This window comes from Capsicum annuum, chromosome 5, assembly GCF_002878395.1.
Source record: "Capsicum annuum cultivar UCD-10X-F1 chromosome 5, UCD10Xv1.1, whole genome shotgun sequence".
In the NCBI taxonomy this organism is placed as follows: Eukaryota; Viridiplantae; Streptophyta; class Magnoliopsida; order Solanales; family Solanaceae; genus Capsicum; species Capsicum annuum.
Genome location: NC_061115.1, coordinates 209,746,739 through 209,766,379, shown reverse-complemented (window position 1 = coordinate 209,766,379; position 19,641 = coordinate 209,746,739). Strand labels below are relative to the sequence as shown.

General features: G+C 32.3%; 2 long non-coding RNA genes across 4 annotated transcripts; one reads left to right on the top strand and one right to left on the bottom strand.

Annotated features, from left to right (window-relative positions):
* Nucleotides 1-3,377: 3,377 nt before the first annotated feature.
* Nucleotides 3,378-7,242, bottom strand: LOC107871191. 3 transcript variants are annotated; one of them, XR_001674635.2, is made up of 6 exons: nucleotides 7,110-7,242; nucleotides 6,511-6,586; nucleotides 6,110-6,240; nucleotides 5,271-5,529; nucleotides 5,089-5,166; nucleotides 3,378-3,666 (listed from the first exon to the last, which is right to left on the bottom strand). It is a non-coding gene; the product is annotated as an uncharacterized LOC107871191 (long non-coding RNA). The 3 variants fall into 3 exon arrangements; XR_001674636.2 differs by lacking the exon at nucleotides 7,110-7,242 and adding an exon at nucleotides 6,814-7,100; XR_001674634.2 differs by lacking the exon at nucleotides 7,110-7,242 and having other exon boundaries at nucleotides 6,511-6,801.
* Nucleotides 7,243-11,783: 4,541 nt separating this feature from the next.
* LOC124898762 lies at nucleotides 11,784-14,706 on the top strand. Its single transcript, XR_007055529.1, has 2 exons — nucleotides 11,784-12,753; nucleotides 14,315-14,706. It is a non-coding gene; the product is annotated as an uncharacterized LOC124898762 (long non-coding RNA).
* Nucleotides 14,707-19,641: the final 4,935 nt, after the last annotated feature.

The window sequence follows — 19,641 nt, the reverse complement described above, 5'->3', positions numbered from 1 at the left end:
ATATATATATATATATATATATATATTTATATATATTAGATAACATATGAATATCATTAAATTAATAAAAACAACAAAATTCTTCTATTCAAACTTCAAAGCAAAAATGACCATTCATAATGTGATAGTAGGGGTGACTCTACCTTCCAAAAAAAATAGACGGCCGTCTTAGGTCCCCAAATTTGAGGGACCTCATTTTTTACGATAATATATTATATATATATTTTTTAAAAAAATTAAATATTATTTATAGAAAAATTAAATTTGTTATATAAAAGAAAAGAATTATTAGAAGTTCATATATCTAGAGTATTATGTCTCAAGAGAGATTAAATGCATTAATTATATTATTACTTAAAAAAGAATAATTAGAAAAAGTCGATTATATAGATTTGAAAATAGAGTTAGTAAAAAAAAATTATTTTTTTTAAAAAAAATTTAAGGACTCCGTTTGATTTTTGCCTTAGGCCACCAATATGCTTGAGCTGTCCCTGTGTGATAGTTGAAAAAACTTGAAGAGAAAAAAAGAGGTATGTATAGTAGAGTTCATTACCCTTGGCCTAATGATTGAGAAACGCAAAGATACACCAACACATCACACCATCTTAGCTTGAAAATATTCCTTCTTGCCATTGGTAACTGTAAAGATAATACAAAATTAAGTATATGCCATAGTCATCTCCATTAACCTTGAGAATCTCACTGGCCACATATTTAGTGTCTTAAAATGAATACACGAGAGCTTTGTCAGCTTTCTAGAGAAAACAAGGAAAAAGAACAAGTAGAAAGACAATGAAAAGTGTGACAAGAGCATACAAATTTCTCATTATAAAGCTTACGTGCCTGTGCAACATAATTCTTCATCTTTCCAACATTAGTGTAGGAAATTCCAAGTAGTTGGCCTGGGAAATACAATAATCCATGAAAGTGCACAAGTCCAGGATAATCTTTAATGTCAAATCTCTATCAAAGTAAAAGTCAATCAATTAGAGACAAACATTATCTATTGCAATCGATATGTTTTGGTGAGAAGTAAGTTTTGAAAAAATGCAGAAGTTATCTCAAGCAAGTAACCAAGTATCTTTAATGTCAAATCCCTAAACGTATTTAAGAAAAAGTTTTAAAATTTACGCATTTCGGTGGAGTGGGGTGTAAAGAGTTTGTTCCGTAAAGACTCTCAGCTAAACAATCAACCCAATAGCAGCAACAAACAAAACCAAGAAAAATATTTGTCACGAGTTTCATTAATCAATACATGCTATAACCTCCCAAGTCTTTCCAGAGCTATAAATCGTATTGATGTGCCAAGTCTTGATGAGGAAACTAAAGGAGAACGCAACGCGAACAAGTTATTGATACATAATATGGATAAACACAAAACAACAACAATAATATACTCGATAAAATTTCACTGAAAAAGTTAAAGTGTGCCTAAACCTTATCACTACCTCGTGAAGGTAGGAAGGTTGTTACACATTATTAAAGGTAATATGACAAACATATACTTGACTTTGGCGGAGCTGTTGGAAATACTTTTTCCAACAATCTTTTTCAATCCCAAATTTATCATCTGAATCTTCCACGCCACTCTTGCAACAACTTGTGTGATTATACTGAATCTTCCACATCACACTTGCAACAAATTGTGTGATCATGCGTACATCACACTTGCAACAACTTGTGTGATCATGCGTTGGTAAAGGATCCAAAATTTCATAGTTGCTCGATTGATCATCCTCCTCCTCATTAACCTTTTGCTTTGTATCCAAATTCAAAACCAAATCCGGATCTGAATTCGATTCGCTCGAGAAATCAGAATCATCCATGTAGATTCCATCCTCAGCTAAAGCCTCGAAATCTGATTCGCTTGAGAAATTAGATTCCGATTCACTTGGCTGCGGCTGCCAAGTTCTGGTGGTGGCAAACCAGGATTATATTCATGATAAAATAAGATTAGCTTCAATATTTTAAATTATCATGCTTTTTATTTTCTAATTTCTACAGGCTTTAAATTATCAATAAGTTCTCCTAGCACGTATAATCTCTCTTTTATTGTCCGTTTACAAAAGAATCTCTTTTTTTCTTCTCCTTTTGAGATGGTCATAACATTATCCTACTTTACTAGTCTTTGAGGGTCCCTTCAAAGTTCATACTCAAAGCTCCAAGATCAAAGACAAACTTTCTCCAAACATAATTCATCACCACTATCTCATCCTTTTCAATGAAGCTCACCTTCAATGCCTCAAATACCTAAAACATGTTCATAAAATACATAACAAAAGATAAAATATCAAACAATCTTTTCGAACAATTATTGGTTATAAAACAACAATCAAGCAAACCATTTTGTTTGAAGTGAACAAACTTGGTGTGAGAGACACCATGCATTCATTTGTGAGAACGTTTGTAGTATTTTTTTTTTTTTTTTGGACTCTTTAATTATTATTATATTTTTGAAGACGCCTTTTTCGCATATAAAATGAAACGAAAACCTACCAACATTAATTGTCAAGTACCGTTAATTTAATATTTTAATTGAAAATGTCCTAAATTAATTTAAATGGTTATGTTTTGTTAAAATAGTATACTCCTACCCACAGAAAATTTGCACGTCTATAGACATTTAATTTCTTCTTTTTCATACATTTTTGTTAATTTTTATAAGGTTACTACATATTTTAGGAGTTCTTAAACTTTTAAAGTTTACTATATATCTTAATAGTTCTTAATTTTTTGGATTTTAATTTTGAATTCTTAAACTAATAAAAAAAGTATTAGTTGTCATCAATTCTAATGACTTCTAAAAAGAAAATATTTTACTATAAATATTTAATTATTTTCCAACTCTTAAATTTAGAAAAATAGTGAAAAGACAATTTTTTTTTAAAGCAAGATTTTTAATAAAGGCAAAAAGTTCAAACAATATTTCTAAGACCCTTCACACTTTTAATATAACTAGTTTAAACACATGTGTCTCTCACGTGTAATGTTTGATTATTTAAAATTAAATGATTTTATTTATTGCGAAGATTTTTAATGAAGTGTAAAGGTTTAAATCACTTTTTAAAAATTTTTCACATGTTAATATAATAATGTAAATAAAAATATATATTTTAATGTAAGCACATATTTGTTTTACTATCAGAAGTTTCAAGTCGTTGATGGATCATCACTTTTACATTTATCATGTAGTACCTCTTTTCATTGCTGTCGGAGGTTAAGATAGACGCATTAATTTGAACCATATTTATGACACGATTATTTTTCTTATATTTAAAATCTTTCATTATTTTTAAAGTTAAATCTTTATAAAATCATTGATTATATTGTTACTAGAAGTGGAAGGCCGTGTCAATACGCGCCCAACATAAAGAATATTTTCAGTATTTTAAAATTCACTAAACTCTTAACACGACATACAAATACTCGTGTTCAATGTTCACAACAAAGAAAGCTTCGAACTAAAGGTGTAAGAAGTCGAGATGTCCCGACTTTATGCCCCAAAACATAATCTTTCAGAGACAAAGCAGTTTATCACAATGCATACTACACCAACAAGAGCAATTTCAGGTTCCTGTTTCTTAGTTCTAGATTCTCCTGAGATTTTCTTCACTGCCATGTCCCCTTCATCTTGTTCAAACTCTCACTTTGTTTTGATATGAATGGCTAAAAGGAACACATAAAATTAAATAGATTAAAGCAAGATCAGAAAATCTGATTGTAAATGAAACTAACAACAATTTATCACATTTAGCTTTCAAAAATACAATCGAGCATCAAATTATAACTGTACATATTCAAAGATATTTGTTGCAAGCATGACCAATTATACAAGAGTTGATGAGATTCTCGTTGGATACTCAATTCTGTAGAAAATGTCGGAAAAGTGACAAGCAAAAAGTTACAATTACAAGATCTATAGATAATTTATTACAACATTCACCATAATGGAATAATGCTTTTAGTAGCAAATAAAAGATGTCCAATGCATTGCACATTGAAAGTGGGCAAAAATGAAAGTCTCCTCCTATTTTTTTGTAGATATAAAAGAGAATTTTTCACCACTATCCGCACTATTTGATGCAACAATATGCAAACCAGTGGTGCAACTATGATATTTATACATTTTAATTCAAAAATATAAAACATTAAATTAATCTTAAAATTTTATCTGTTTTCTGTGGGCATTTCGAAACTTCATCTTATGCAAATTTGAATAATCAAATGGCTAAACTATGGCCGCAATCTCTCTGCAGGCACTTCAACCAAAAATCTTTCTCTACAAACAAACTATACCACGAGTACTCAACCTTAATTCCCAAATTGATCATCAAATCTCAAAAAAAGTAAAAAATCAAACTTCCTTTTCATATGTATATTGATGTTTTCATAAACCAAAATTTTGTATCTTTTGAATCTTCTTTGTTCCTTTTCTCATTTCATCAGAAGAAAATCACTACCAAATCATAAACATCCAAAAAAATAGTTGTCCACAATCTCAAACCTCACACAATAATCTCGTCAGTTTTAGTTCATTTTTGAATAAAATTATCATAAATTTCTTTATCAAACTCATTTTCTAAGAGAGACAATAAATTAAAAGTGAGGGAAAGAATGATCTCAAATTCGAACTAATATGTAAATAAAAAGAATTGTCTTTTGAAAGCACATAATAAAAAAAAGAAAATTTTCAAAGAGAACTTGAAAAGGAGAATAAAAGGCAAGAGAACGGGGAGAAAACTCAAGTAAAACTTTAAGAGAAACATACCTATCTTGATTTTTTCTTGAAAGCAGTATAAGATCCAATGAGTAAAGTAGATTGTTCTAAATTTATGCTAAAATTTCAAAAATTTAAAGCTCCAACAAAGCTTTCATCTGGAGAAGATACATTTCAAATGGAATAAATGTTGAAAAGAGACATATTTCGATATATCTACACGTGGCTCTATAAAATGAACCAGCAAATAATTATTGTATTTTTGCTCCTATCACTTTAGCTGTATATTTTATGTTGCAGTTGGTACAATGTTATGAGAAATTCAAAGGAGTTACTAAAAGGAGGAAAAAAAATAAAACATATGAGCAAACCTGAAATTAATCAACAGAAAAATCAAAGAGAGCTGCCAACGAAACATTATCACCATGCTTCTTTCTTACACCACACACCTGCAGGAATATACAAATGAAAATTGTTGGCTAAAAAATGTAGCATAAGGCTAGGTATATAATTGAAATGACAACTTTTAATGCCACTAAGATCTTGAGCTCACCTCTTACTGACTTTCAGCAATTCGACTGTATTTTCTGTCATGAATGTAAAGATAACTTTCACTGTCAACGTGTTGAAGTCTGATCCTTTGGTAATTGGTCTTGCCTGCCTTTAGGTTTTCTACCTCCTCCAATCTCAAGAAAAATAGAGATTGATTTACTGAGTCATGACAATTAGTAAAGATCAACAAGAATGTTGATTAGGACAACCCAACCTCTAATAGTCTCCAGTATCAGACTTGTTATACCGAAGCAATACACCTGTCAAATCTCACCAATTACTTTCATCTCTGGGAACTTCTGAGTTCAACAACAACTGACCAAGGGATCAAAATATATCAAGCTACTGACTAATAGACATAAAAGGAAACTCTAAGATGTTTAAATTACCGCTAATCCCTCGCCAAAACAGTGAAACAAAAGGGGTTAAACATACTTCTATATCTAGGCATTATCACATCCCACCGTGTAAGTAAAACTTATTATTTTTATGCAAAAGAAATACTAACACATAGACTTTACCCTTATGTTTTACAACATTAGCGTCATACAGGGAATGACCATACTTTACCATTTCATTTCATTAGTATAAATGATTTTGAGCATCATGCAGTACAATACTGAATACACATGAAAATATACAGTCAAGTTCGTCCATAGCAGCTTCTCATAGCCCTAACTATAAATCCAGAACTCCAAGTATTTAGATTTCACGTAGTATCAATTAAGGTCCGCCAATGTGCCATTAGGATGGACTTTATAGAAATACTTCCAACGAAATAACCTTAAATCCACAACAGGCATCATCTATTTAGGGAGAGGAAATTTCCAGCCCACTAACCTTCAAATTGCCTCATGTGGGAGATGCAACCAAGTCGCTGTACCCATCTCCTTGTCCATTGTAACCTTATACGGTTCCACTCAAATAAGGTCACCTAGATTGGTGAATTAATCGAGGATATTCCTAACAACCTTATCAAAAGACGGCACAATTTAGGTAAACATAATCAAGTTTTCATACTTCAAAACTAATGTAAGAACAGAACAAGTAAAACAATCATCTAATATGCCAGTTGGTAGAATTATGTCCACCAGGAAAATCAATAACCAAGTCTGTTAGTTTTCATCTATCTTCATCATATTAAGCCAATTGGTTATGATCTTTGTATACACAATACATTCATGAGAAATACAAGTAACTAAAAAAGAGGATTTTTTAAAATCTATTCTTTGTATTCTTACCAAGTGATTTTGGAAGCCTGGTGTGTGCTCATGCTTTTTCCTAATTTCTGTCACTGCTATTTTGACATCTCTATAACTACAAATATGAACAAACAACAAAGCAATATTTTTATAGAGAACTCATCAATAAGGAAAAAACATTGATTAATCTATGTAGAAATTGGAAAACCCAGTGGGTCTTTTTCTTCGTCCATTAAAATCAAAAGCGAATAGAAATCTCAAGTAAGCAATCTAACTAAATTAACGCTTCTTCTTTAATTAGAATCAGAAAATCCTAAGCAAAACCTCAAACAAGCAGCTTACTCTAGATATTAAATTGGATCTTCTTCTTCCATTAAAATCAACAGTGAACAGAAATCCCAAGTGGGTAATCTAACCAAATTGGATTTTCTTCTTAAAAAAAATATCAAATAAAACCCCAAATAAGCAATTTAATTTATATATAAAATTAAATTTCATATGAAAGCTACTAACCAAAAACGTATCTTACAATTACATAACACAGAGTAGTCTGTATGCACGAAAGAACAAAATCTATATTACACACAATAAAAAACCACAGAAGGAGAAAAATTAAGAAGTCATTTGGAAAATACTACGTGTTTGTTTGGATTAAACATGACAGAGACGAAAGACTTGAGATTTCTTTTTTTTTTTTTTTTACAGAGAAATGTTAATTAATATTGAGGAGCTGCAAAAAGTTGGAAAAATGGCTACACATATTTGGTAGAAAATTTATCAATGTTAAGAAAGTTCCACGTGTTTGGTAGCAAATTTGTGATGAGTACACGTATAATGTTGTAATAGTAATAAATATCAGCAAGTGATTATCAACTTTTGAAGTGAATGACCAAATTATCCTTAGATAATAAATATCAGCAAGTGGTTAAAAACTTTTGAAATGAATGACCAAATTACCCTTAGATAAATTTGTTATGTCATTAGCCACCCATGTCGAAACTAGCTTCTCTATAGAAAAGAAATTATGTACTTAAAGCTTTTAAAATTTTGATACTTCCTCAATTTTTCTTATTTTAATAGTTTATATTTATTTTTAGATTTTCAAATCTTCTTAAAATTAAATTTAGTTGATTTAGAATTCTTAAACTAATGAAAAAAAGTATTAGTTGTCATTAATTCTGACGACTTCTAATAAAAAAACTTTTATTATAAATATATTTAATTAACTTTTACCTCTTAGTTATTAGAAAAAAATAGTGAAAAGATAATTTTATCTAAAGAAAAGACTTTTAATGAAGGACAAAAAGTACAAAAAATATTTCTAAGGCCCTTCACACTCTTTTTATATATTATAGATTATAGATTATAGATATATATATATATATATATATATATATATATATATATATATATATAAAATTAAATATATTATGAAAAAGAATATGTAATAAATAAATAATCTATAAAATATTTACTGTTGTAATATGTCAAAATAGTTTAAGAGATGACATCTTTTTCTTTTTCATAATAGTTTTTATTTTGGAATGACTTTTTGATTAAACATAGTTATTTTTTATCACAATATAAAATATGAAATAAATTTGAATTAATTAATAATCTATAAAATAGATTTTTATTGTAAGATATTAGTTCTCAACACACCACTTGTCATAACCTCATGCTAGACTATTCTCCTTTATTATATATAATAATATGAAATATAAATTAATTAATAATCTATAAAATAGATTTTTGTTGTAAGACGATAGTTCTCAAGACGCCACTTGTCATAACCTCATGCTAGACTATTCTCCATTATAATATATAATAATAATAATAATAATAATAATAATAATAATAATAATAATAATATGAAATATGAATTAATTAATAATCTATAAAATAGATTTTTGTTGTAAGATGTTAGTTCTCAAAACGCCACTTGTCATAAGTCACGTTAGACTATTCTCCTTTATTATATATAATAGTATATATAGAAATGAAATAAATATGGAATGAATATGAGATAATTAAATAACCTATAAAATAATTTTTGTTGTAATATGTTAAAATAGTTTAAAAGATGACATCTTTTTCATAATAGATTTTATTTTGAAATGACTTTTTGGTCAAACTTAGTTATTTTTTATCACAATGAAATGTGAGATAAATATGAATTAATTAATAATCTATAAAATAGATTTTTGTTGTAAGATGTTAGTTCACGCCACTTGTCATAACCTCATGCTAGAATATTCTCCTTTATTATATATATAAAAGATATGAAATATGAAATAAATATGAATTAATTAATAATCTATAAAATAGATAATTCTCAAGACGTCACTTGTCATAACCTCATGCTAGACTATTTTCCTTTATTAAATATATAGAAGATATGAAATGTAAGCTAAATATGAATTAATTAATAATCTATAAAATAGATTTTTTTTGTAATTCTCAAGACGCTCCTTGCCATAACATCATGCTAGAATATTCTCCTCTAGAATATTCTCCTTTATTACACCTCTAGACTTTGAACATCTCCATAGAACCTCCCAAGAAACTTTACTATACTCCTTTTCGAGGTCAATGAACACTATGTTTAAGTTTCTCTTCCTATCTCTATACTGCTTCATCAGTCTCCTTAAAAGATGCATCCTGACTTTGAGGATTCAAAAAATATCATTTTCTGAATCAACTAACATGTTCAAGTGCAGCTAGTCAAACATGTGAAAAGAATACCCATCTAGTGTTTATTTCCTATATTTTCCAATTATTAATAGTGTCACACAACAGAAGGAAACAAATCTATCATAACCCAATTAATCCCAATATCGATAATAATTTATCTTTTAAGAAACACTAATAGTTATATAAACTTAAAGGAAACTAATTAACCACAAAGAGTAACTAAAATCTCAATGTAGTGAAAAATTTGAACAACTGATATATTTCCACACATAATAATTTGTGTTTTAACGAACATCGACTGTTCTATGAACCTAAAGGAAACTAATAACAGTAACTAAAATCTCAATGTAGTGAAAAGTCTCAACGAATCATACATTTCCACACAAAATAATTTGTATTTTAACGAATGCTGACCATTCTAACACAAAGTAACGAATATCCTAAAATAGTGAAAAATCTCAACAACTTATTCATTTCCGCACACAATCATATACAAATTCCACTCTATTGGAATCCAATTAATCCCAATATCATAATAATTTGTCTTATAACGAACACTAACCCTTCTATAAACCTAAGGGAAACTAATTTACCAAACGAGTTACTAAAATCTTCAATTTAGTGAAAAATCTCAAACAACTGATATGTTTCCTTGCACAATCAAATACTAGTTCCACTCTGTTAGAATACTATGAATATTCTACATCATATGTAAATATAGTAGATAACTTGATTTACTCCTATTATAATAAAGTATTGATTTGTATTGATTTCCTTTCCTTTTTTTGGACAAGTAAACTTTGCTATTTAAACACAAATAGCTTGAGAGAATAGTCAAGGTGGGCTTTCTCTTTCAATTCACATGGTATAAGAGTCAACCCCATCTCAATTCTTTGTTCACTAATGTTGGACCCCGATTATATTATCCACGCTCCAGTTAACATGGTGTGAGCATGCAGGAAAGTGTTAGGAGTCCCACATTAGAAAAAGGGATAGGTAATTGATCTTCTTCTATGAACTTGGGCAATCATACCCTAATAAGCTAGCTTCTGAGCTGAGTTAGGCTCAAGATTCATGCTTTACATTCTAATCAATGACTACGTTTTGCCTACTTCTCCTTGTTCTTGGTTCCTCAAAATAGGGTGTCGATTAAAGTACTAAATTAGGTGACTCATGCCCAAAATATATATGTGTATTAGTGAATTCTTGAACCTTTACTGAAGTAGCAGTAGACTGGTAATTCGTCTCATTCCATCATCTCTTTCACAAATAGGCTTGCATTTCCCTTGTCTTTCATGATCAGTTCCTCCAGAACTTTGTTGAGTTCCATTACATCATTCAATTAGTCGTTTCTTAAAGGAACATTCCCAGAACCATGACCATGGACAACATCACACTTGATTTCAATTTTTGGAATATCTTGAGACATGTGACCGCGAATAGTTCCTCCGTTTAGTGTTGCCTGCTTCTTAGGGAAGAATTTTGAGATTGAGCAAGAATTTCGTCTATGTTTGAAGGATCAAAATCCGTCTCCATATACATGGCACCTAATCCAGAGACTTCATCAAATTTAGAGAACTTGTTCTCTATGTCCTCATTAATAAGAATAGCTACATTTTGATCTTTATGTGTTAATATTTGATCTACCAAAGTTATCTATTCTTAATTTTTAAGATGAGGATCCTCAAACCTATTTAGGTTAAGATCATCATCAAAATATAACACATCCAGTTCTAATATTACTGGTCAAGTAATGGAGTGATATGGTGCACGAGTAGCATCTTCTGATAGATTGACATTTGTAGACAAAAAGGTCTTTCTTATCCCCGTTTATAATGTTTTGCATTCTTGGAGAAAGTATTCAAATTGCTTTGAGTGTATTCAAACAACTCCAAGTAGAGGGTAGATGTTGACACCTAATTTTTGCCCTCCACAACCAAGTTTAATTTCGAGCTTCTTCGGTTTTAATAAAATCAAAATATTTATTTCGTCTGAATAGAAATTTTAAAAATATTCATCTGGGCAAGTTTGTCATTTTAAGTGACAATTATACATTATCGTATTCAATTATACAAAATTGTGTAATTTTGTTACTTAAATAACTATTTTATGGAATATCAGATTTTAATCAAGGATTATTTTAAAAATAAATTCAAATGGTTAAAATCTTGATTTAAATATGATTTATTCTAAAAATAATCTATTCGGAGAAATATCTATTCAATTTTATCGAATCAAGAAGCTCAGGATTAAATAAGGTGTTAACTCATATCGAATTTCAATTTTATTTAGTCAATTTATTAAATTTGACTCTAATTGAAATCAAATTGGCGCCAATTGTAATGCAATTGACCGATGAGATATTCAATTTGGTTAGAGTTTAAATAAGTTGCCTAAATTATAATCTTAATTCCCAATTACCTTTCTTAAGTGGGATTATTTTAATCCAATTAAATTTAATTAAGGTTATTTAATAACCCCAATTAGATTTAATTGGGTTATTAAATAATCCCAACATAACCTAATCAAAACCAAAATTAGCCTGTTCCCTTCACTAATTAATCCAACAACTCAGCAGTCCAATTACACCTACCAACCCAGGCCCAGAATCCCTTCGACCCGGCCCAGTCCCATAATCTTTATCCCCTTTTCTTCAAGAACCTACACATACAACCATCCAAGAACAAGAATACAACGTACAACAACAATTCCCAGCTTCGGTGAAATAACATTCAAACCCACCGACCCATTTGACCAAAATCCATCCAAATCAACCTATTTTCCCCCAATTCCCCTTATCTCAACCCAAATCCAACTCGTTTTCTGCTTTCTCTTCACAGTCACGTGCTTTCCCACACGATTTTGGTATGAAATCTTATATAAGAGGGTGAGGTGTTACCCCCAACATCCGAATTCTGTGATTTTTAGGATAACGCGTATGGATTCGTACCTGTTTGGCAAATTTTCGTTGGTTCTTGGGAAAATGATCCATTTCCCCCAATGGTTGTTGGCTATCTGTTGAAAATCCATTCAATAAAATCAATAGGGGTACAATTTGTGAGCATTCTCCTCTTTTGAATTCAAAACGAACCCTCAACCCTCCTTTTATAAATAGCTCTCTTTAGGGTCTGAAGGGGGGAATTTTTCTTTCTTGGGGGAATTTTTCTTTCTTTTGGGGACTGATCCTAGGCTTTTAGGTTGAAAATTAGGGTTTTGAAAAGGGGGAAATCTTCTGAGTAAGTTTCTGATTTCGAAAACAGAGAGGAAAAATTCTTGGATTTTTTTTTGAATTCAAGTTGAAAGTCTTACTTGAAAATCTGGGAGATTTCAAAATTTATAAGAGAAAAAATCAAAAGGACGCTCTGCTGGTGGTCGACGTCGCGAGATTCTGGTAGCGATAAGTTTGTTGATAACTCGTCGTCCCGTTTGCTGCCCTAGAGGAGTTCTAGGGTTGGAAAAATCTGAAGAAGGAAAAATCTTTTCTGAGCTTTCTGGGTTCGATTGAAGAAACTTCTCTTCGAAAACCTTCTAGTGGTAGTGGTTGAGCTTTTGTTATAGGTTCGAGTCCCGTTTGCTACTTTTAAAGAGGTAAATTCGCTCCTTCAACTTTTAATCTATTGTTTCCTTCTTCATCTCTCTTCTTTGTGGCAACAGTAGTTTAGTCGTAAGCATGAATGAGGTGGGATTTGTTGCTGTAGAAGCTGTTGAAGGCCTTAGGTTTTTCTTTTCTTTTTTTTCAAGTGATTATCGTTCGTGATGTTGAATATTCCTGCTTATGTTGAGTATCCTAACAGTGTTTAATTTCCTTGCTTTGGTTGTAATAAAAGTCTTAGCTTGCAAAAAATTGTTTAAAATTTGTTTAGCATGGTTTATTAGATTACATTTCGGATTTACCCCTAAGTGAGATTTGTTTGTACCTGTTTCCCTTGAAGCTATTTATTCCCAAATTTCTTTTTTTTTTTCCTCTTTTTCTCTCACAAACATCTAAAGCCATTATGTGCCATTTTCGAATCTGTGTGTTGTCTATTCGTTTTAATCACCACTATAATGATGTTAGCAAGGATTCATAAGGCGAGTCATTCACCGTAGGATTACTGTCTATCTGTCCGCAATCACTCACCATATGTAGCACAATTGTTGTAAAAAATATTTGCTTATTTTTGCTGCCTAGAATCAACCATGTTTATGCTTCTTTCTACCGGTCTCCATTATTTTATTTGCCAAACGAGGTCCTAATAAGTTTACCCCTTTTATCTCCGTCTATCCGCGTGCCCCTCTCATGTTTTGTCTCTATGATTATACGTAAAATGATGGTCCATTAGGGCCCCTAATTCGATATCCATGAGAAAAAATGGATTTATTCATGAAATAAAGTTGTGAGGTTGATGACATCTCAATGACCTTGGACACATGGTTTCAAATAACCAGTCAAAGAGAGATGGAAATCCAATTAGAGTCCCTTTATATGCTTAAATCCCTATGCTGAATCACTATATCATTTCCAAGTAAAATAATAAGATCTTGTGATGAATTAAATCTGGTAAAGGGAAGAATTTGTTCAAAATCTTTAATTTATTTTCGATCAGTTCAGGGATTGCCTGTATGAATTTAATTCAACCATGTTATCACTATATTGTCCGTTTAGGCGAAACCATGAGTTTATTTTAGCCTTCCGAAAACTCTAGCATTTTTTATTTTTTATTTTATGTTTTTGTTTTTTTTATGAAGTCTTACATCTTCAGATGTGCTACAAGAATATTTAGTCTATGATGCTCTTACCAGTTTATTTCATTTGGAGATTTAATGTAAAATTAAGAGGTGCATGTTCAGAGGATACTATAAGGGTGTTCTGATACGCTAATCCAAATTTGTTTGAAGTTTACTTGCTTGATTGATATCCCGCTTAGTTTACCTTACTATAGATCGGATTAGATTCATCGTAAAACTGCTAAGAGTATTCTATGACACTTATCTTCATTTGTTGGATTGGTTTTGCTATCAGTAGTTAACTTAGACAATATTTACAAGGTTAGTTAATTTTATATGTCTTCATTACACATGGTGATTCAGTATTTGTTTGAATATTGACATTAGGATGCATATTAATGGCTTGACTTTTATTTTGCATGTGGATGTGCTCGTGTCCTAGACAGGCCCTTTTCTCTTAGCATATGTATTATGGGCCATTGAGGCCTATCCTTCATAAGTCGATTTCGAAGGCCCTAAGGAGATAATCTCATAGTACATGACTCCGAAGAAGAAGAATAGATTAAAGTCCCATTCTTGAAGCGGCGACGAGACCCGTGTCTCCTTTATATTTATTTATTTGTCGTCGTTATTTATTTTTGTCATATTTATTTATTCCTTCAATTATTTATTTGGGCCTCGAATCCAAAGTTGTACTTAATACAGGTGAAGCGAGACTCGAGCTAAAAGGCTAAAAAACATAGAGTTAGGACAGGTGAAAACGGGTCGAAAACTCAACTAGATTAGGACAGGGTCGATGGTTTGAGATTAAAAGCCTAAATCATTACTTTACCATTTTCCCCCTTTCCCTTTCGTTTTTTTGTTTGCTTGTCTCTTTGCGAACCTAGTTAAATCCCTAACTAAGTCGCTAAAAAACTGATTTCGCGAAAACCTCTTCCTTTATCAATTTCTTTTTCAACAAATCAATGTTCCAAAGTTAATCAAAAGAATGTTTTCAAACAGATCAGATAACCGCAAGTTAGCGGACGTTTTAGGTGCCTAACACCTTCCTAAAACATTAATAGGAACCGCCTACTCAGAATCTCTAACTTAAACAATTTTCCTGTTTTAAATTGTCTAAGTATTGTACAAAGGTTTCTTAATTTCTTTTCAAAATTAAGTGATGACTCTCAAAAGTCAAAATTTCTCCATAAAATAGTAGACAGATTGTCGCAAAGAAATAAGAGAAAATGCAGCATGAAAATTGTTCCTTTAATCTGGGGGTAACTTTGCGCAGCATGAAAATTGTTCCTTTAATCTGGGAGTAACTTACAAAGTTATATCACCATAAGATTCATTTTGATTCGCATTAAAAAGTCCACAACTGTTCAACACCAGAGTCTCAAAAAAATAGTCGGGCACGTATTTTCATGGTTTTGCCTTCAAGAATTGTATTTAGGCTGAGATCTCCAGTATCTTTTGAGATAAGGGTCACTGTATACACCCTTTGCAAAAATTGAGCCACAACTCTTGTTCTAGAGGGTAATGTGTTAAACTCTATTGTTCCTTCTCGTGTACCAATAGTAATCTTATCGTCTTGATCCAGAAAACTCAGATCATGCATCAGTATCACAGCAGAACAATCAAACTCGAGAATATTGGGCAGCACAATATTCTCCACATTTAGTCCCTCATTGTACCATGTCGAAGGAGTTAAATCATCTCTATGCTTGAGAAGACATTGACTTTAGTGGAGAGGAAATGAACTTATTTGGTGAAGGCAAATTTTAGGCAACAAATCAAATGTAAATTCTTCATTATCAGGTAATCTTTCAATTTCAATTCCAAGATTATTCCCGGGTTAAGGGGAATGGTTATCACTGGTTCTGCATGATCCTCCTCTTGTGAGGAAGTTATCTTGATTTTTCCTAAAATGCAGTCTTCCTTATCTATGCTGCAGAGATTATCATATAATCCAGTTATTAAAGGCTCAAATAATATTCCATCTTTTCTAGTTTTCTTGTTTATTTTCCATATGTCCAAAGAACACTAAGGATCATTCTTTCTCAATGAACTAACATTGATGATGATTCTATAGTATGGTCCAATAATGAAATTAGAAGGCTACTAAAAGATGCCAGTTCATTCAAAGGCTGAGAAAGAATGATCCTTCGTGTTCTTTGGACATATGGAAAATAAACAAGAGACGTAGAAAATATGGAATGTTATTTGAGCCTTTAATAACTAGATTATATGACAATCTCTACAACATCAATAAGGAAGACTTCATTTTAGCAAAAATCAAGATGGCTTCCTCACAAGATGAGGATCATACAAAACTAGTGGTAACCATTCCCCTTTACCCAAGAATGATCTTGGAATTGAAATTGAAAGACTACCTGATAATCAAGAATTTGCATTTGATTTGTTGCCTAAAATTTGCCTTCACCAAATAAGTTTATTTTCTCTCCTCCAAAGTCAATGCCTTCTCAAGCATTGATATGATTTCACTTCTTCAACATGGTACAATGAGGGACTAAATGTGGAGAATACCGTGCTTCCTAATATTCTCGAGTTTGATAGTTTTGCTTGGATACTGATGCATGATCTGAGTTTTTAGGATCAAGACAATAGGACTACTATTGGTACACGAGGGGGAACTATAGAGTTTGACACATTACCCTCTAGAACAAGAGTTGTAGGACGTCAGCAGTAACCCTTATCTCAGAAGATATTGGAGATCTCAGCCTAAATACAATTCTTGAATGCAAAACCAAGAAAATATGGGTCCAACTGTTTTCTTGAGATATTGATATTGAACAATTGCGGACTTGTCAATGCGAATCAAAATGAATCTTATGGTGATATAACTTTGGAAGTTACTCCCAAATTAAAGAAACATTTTTCATGCTGTGTTTTCTCTTATTTCTCTTCCAATTCGCATGGAAAAGCCTGGTTAAGGCCCACAACATTGGAAGAGAAATTCAAAATCATTTTTCTGACTATTTTTCTTGGATGCCTGAATAGATTTCTATTTTTGAAGGTGTTCTGATCAAACCAAAACCACCACAAGAATCAGACTACCAAAGCGAGCAAAACCCTGACTGTTCCTCTACCACCAGCCATCCCACGCGCTGATCTGAGCTGTCATATTATGGTAGACATCTCTGCCTTTTTCCCGTGACTACCTAGTATTACATTTTTTTTCAAATTCCAATCAACTATTTGCTTCCAGATTCCTGCGGTTGCAAATTTTACAGATTCGGGTATCATCCATATATCCCTCAGATCGTATATTTTTTCTAGACCTATGGTTTCCAGCAACCCGAACCACTCTACCAGTGAACCCTTGATGGGTAGTACGAACTACTTCTCTTGATCTTCCTCTGTACAACTATAGTGCATCTGACGATAGTACCTTTGACCTCTTCCACCTTTATACGCCTACAATAACCATAACTATGTATCCTTTTAGAGTGCTAAAAATCCCCCAACACAATGCTAAAGTCCCTTTCATCACTCAAAAGTTTATAAAGTAATACTGTCATCTCTTCTGAGAACCTCTTCTACTAAAACTTTTTCATCCTCGTCCTACACACTTCACTTGGTCAAGGTATCGGGCCCTCCTCTACCTGTCCTTGGCAAGACTGAATATCTTTTTATCTCCACCTTTACCCTCTAACACCATGCACACGATTTCAAAGATGCATTTTTAGCCGTCGTAACCAGCAACTTAGTCGCATTCCGATCTATTTTATACTCTTTTCTATTCTTTTGCTTCTCCTCATCATCTTTATTTTATGCCCACTTCACCTAAGCCTCATTCTTCTCCTTCACCTTTCTTTTTACCTCTCTATTCCACCACCAGTCCCTAGATGCTTGGCAGAGTAACTTCTTGAGATACCCAATACCTCTAGCTATCTCTATGATGCAACTGACAGTCACATCCCACATACTATTTGTATCCCCTTTACTCTCTCACACTCTCTTAGCCATCAACTTTTCCCCTATCTCAAGAGCATTAGCCATCGTTAAGCTGCCCCATTTAATCCTCGACCAGTTATCCACACCCATTTTCTTACGCTCTTTTTTAATATTCAAGCCTATCATCAAAAGACTATGTTAGTTCAAATAATTCTCATTTGGTATAACCATACAGTCCTTACAAAGACCCCTATCAACCTTTCTATTGAGAAAAATGTTAATCTGAGTCTTAGATACTGAACTATGAAAGGTAACAAAGTGATCCTCCTTCTTAGAAAAGTATAAAGCTATCACCAAGGCTAAAGGCCCGAGAAAATTTAAAAGTAAGGCACCTCCTTTATTTCTGTCGCCAAAAGACTATGCAAATTGTCATAATCCCTCAGATATGACCTAATGACCCAATGGGATATCCCTTCCTAAGTAAACCTTTTCGGTGTTAGGTACACCTCTTACCACATCATCCAAAACCTCCAAAAAGCTCTTTATCTCTTCCTCGTTCAAGCCTACACGTGTTGCGTAAGCACTAACAACATTAAAAGTAAACCCTCTAATGACTAATTTAATCAACATCAGCTATCGTTAATGCTCCTAATCTCTACTATTTTCTCTTCAACAACTAAGATACCTACTCCAATCCTATTCCTTACACTTCCTGAGAACCACAACTTATACCCGTTAACTTCTTGCGTCTTAGTGTACCTACCCGTTTCATCTCCTGGACACAGGCTATACTAATCTGCCTTTTCCTAAGAATTCTCACTAGCTCTATAGACTTTTTCAATAAATTCCCAATGTTCCAAGACTATTCTCGACCTAAAGACTCCCTTAAGCCACTAACCCCTCCTACGTCTTGCCTTACCACTACCACCGCCCTTAACCCAAAAGCTGATCTCGACTCCAACTACAACCCTGACCTCGACCTCAACACCCAACCTCTACCCTGACCAAAGACATGACCTAATCTACCATTATGCACCAATGTTACTAAAGCAAATTTACATCAAATACAATAGGGGAGATGTTAATAAGAAACAAATAAATCAATGAATGGATATACCAAATATACCTAGATTGGGCAAATAATGTTCTGTACAACACCCCAATCAAGCAAGAGAGAATTGGCAGAACAATCAATGATAGAAATACAAATTCCACTTCAGAAAATCTACCAGAAAATAGAAAAAGATTAAAACAAATGTCAAATCCAGAACAACAATACTCAAATAGTAAGAAACAATAAACTGAACGATAGAGGAAAACTACAAGATGAAAATAATCTACAAGAATACACAAGACTAGAGGTACCTCCGATACCCTAACACTAAAAAAGAAACCTTTCCAGAATACACTACCAACAAAAACAAAATCAATAAAAATAAATAAATAAAGAACTAGCAACTAGACCAAATATACTAGTTCTAAATCAATGGCTATAAATTCTACGGAGATCTCCAATAAAGTTTAGAAAAAATAAAGATTCAAGGTTCAAGGATAGAAATCACCGAGATTACGCTAAGGGGGACTAGGTTTTCTTGCTTGATTTGTTGGTTCCGAAAAAAGTTGGTGCTGAAATTGATCGCCAGAAACTTATCGCTGCCATAGATATGCTGTTGTAGAATCTGGATCTGCTAAATACTTGTTCTCCCAGTAAACCCCAAAAAAATGGACCTACCTCTTGACCGTTGTCGAAGGTAAAGTCCCCGGCATGCACCAAAGAAGTTAGGCGGAGGTGGCTCGATCTTGGTGGAGAAGATGGTTGATGGCCAGAGGCGAGATAGATCTAGAAGAGAAAAAAGCCTAGAGAGA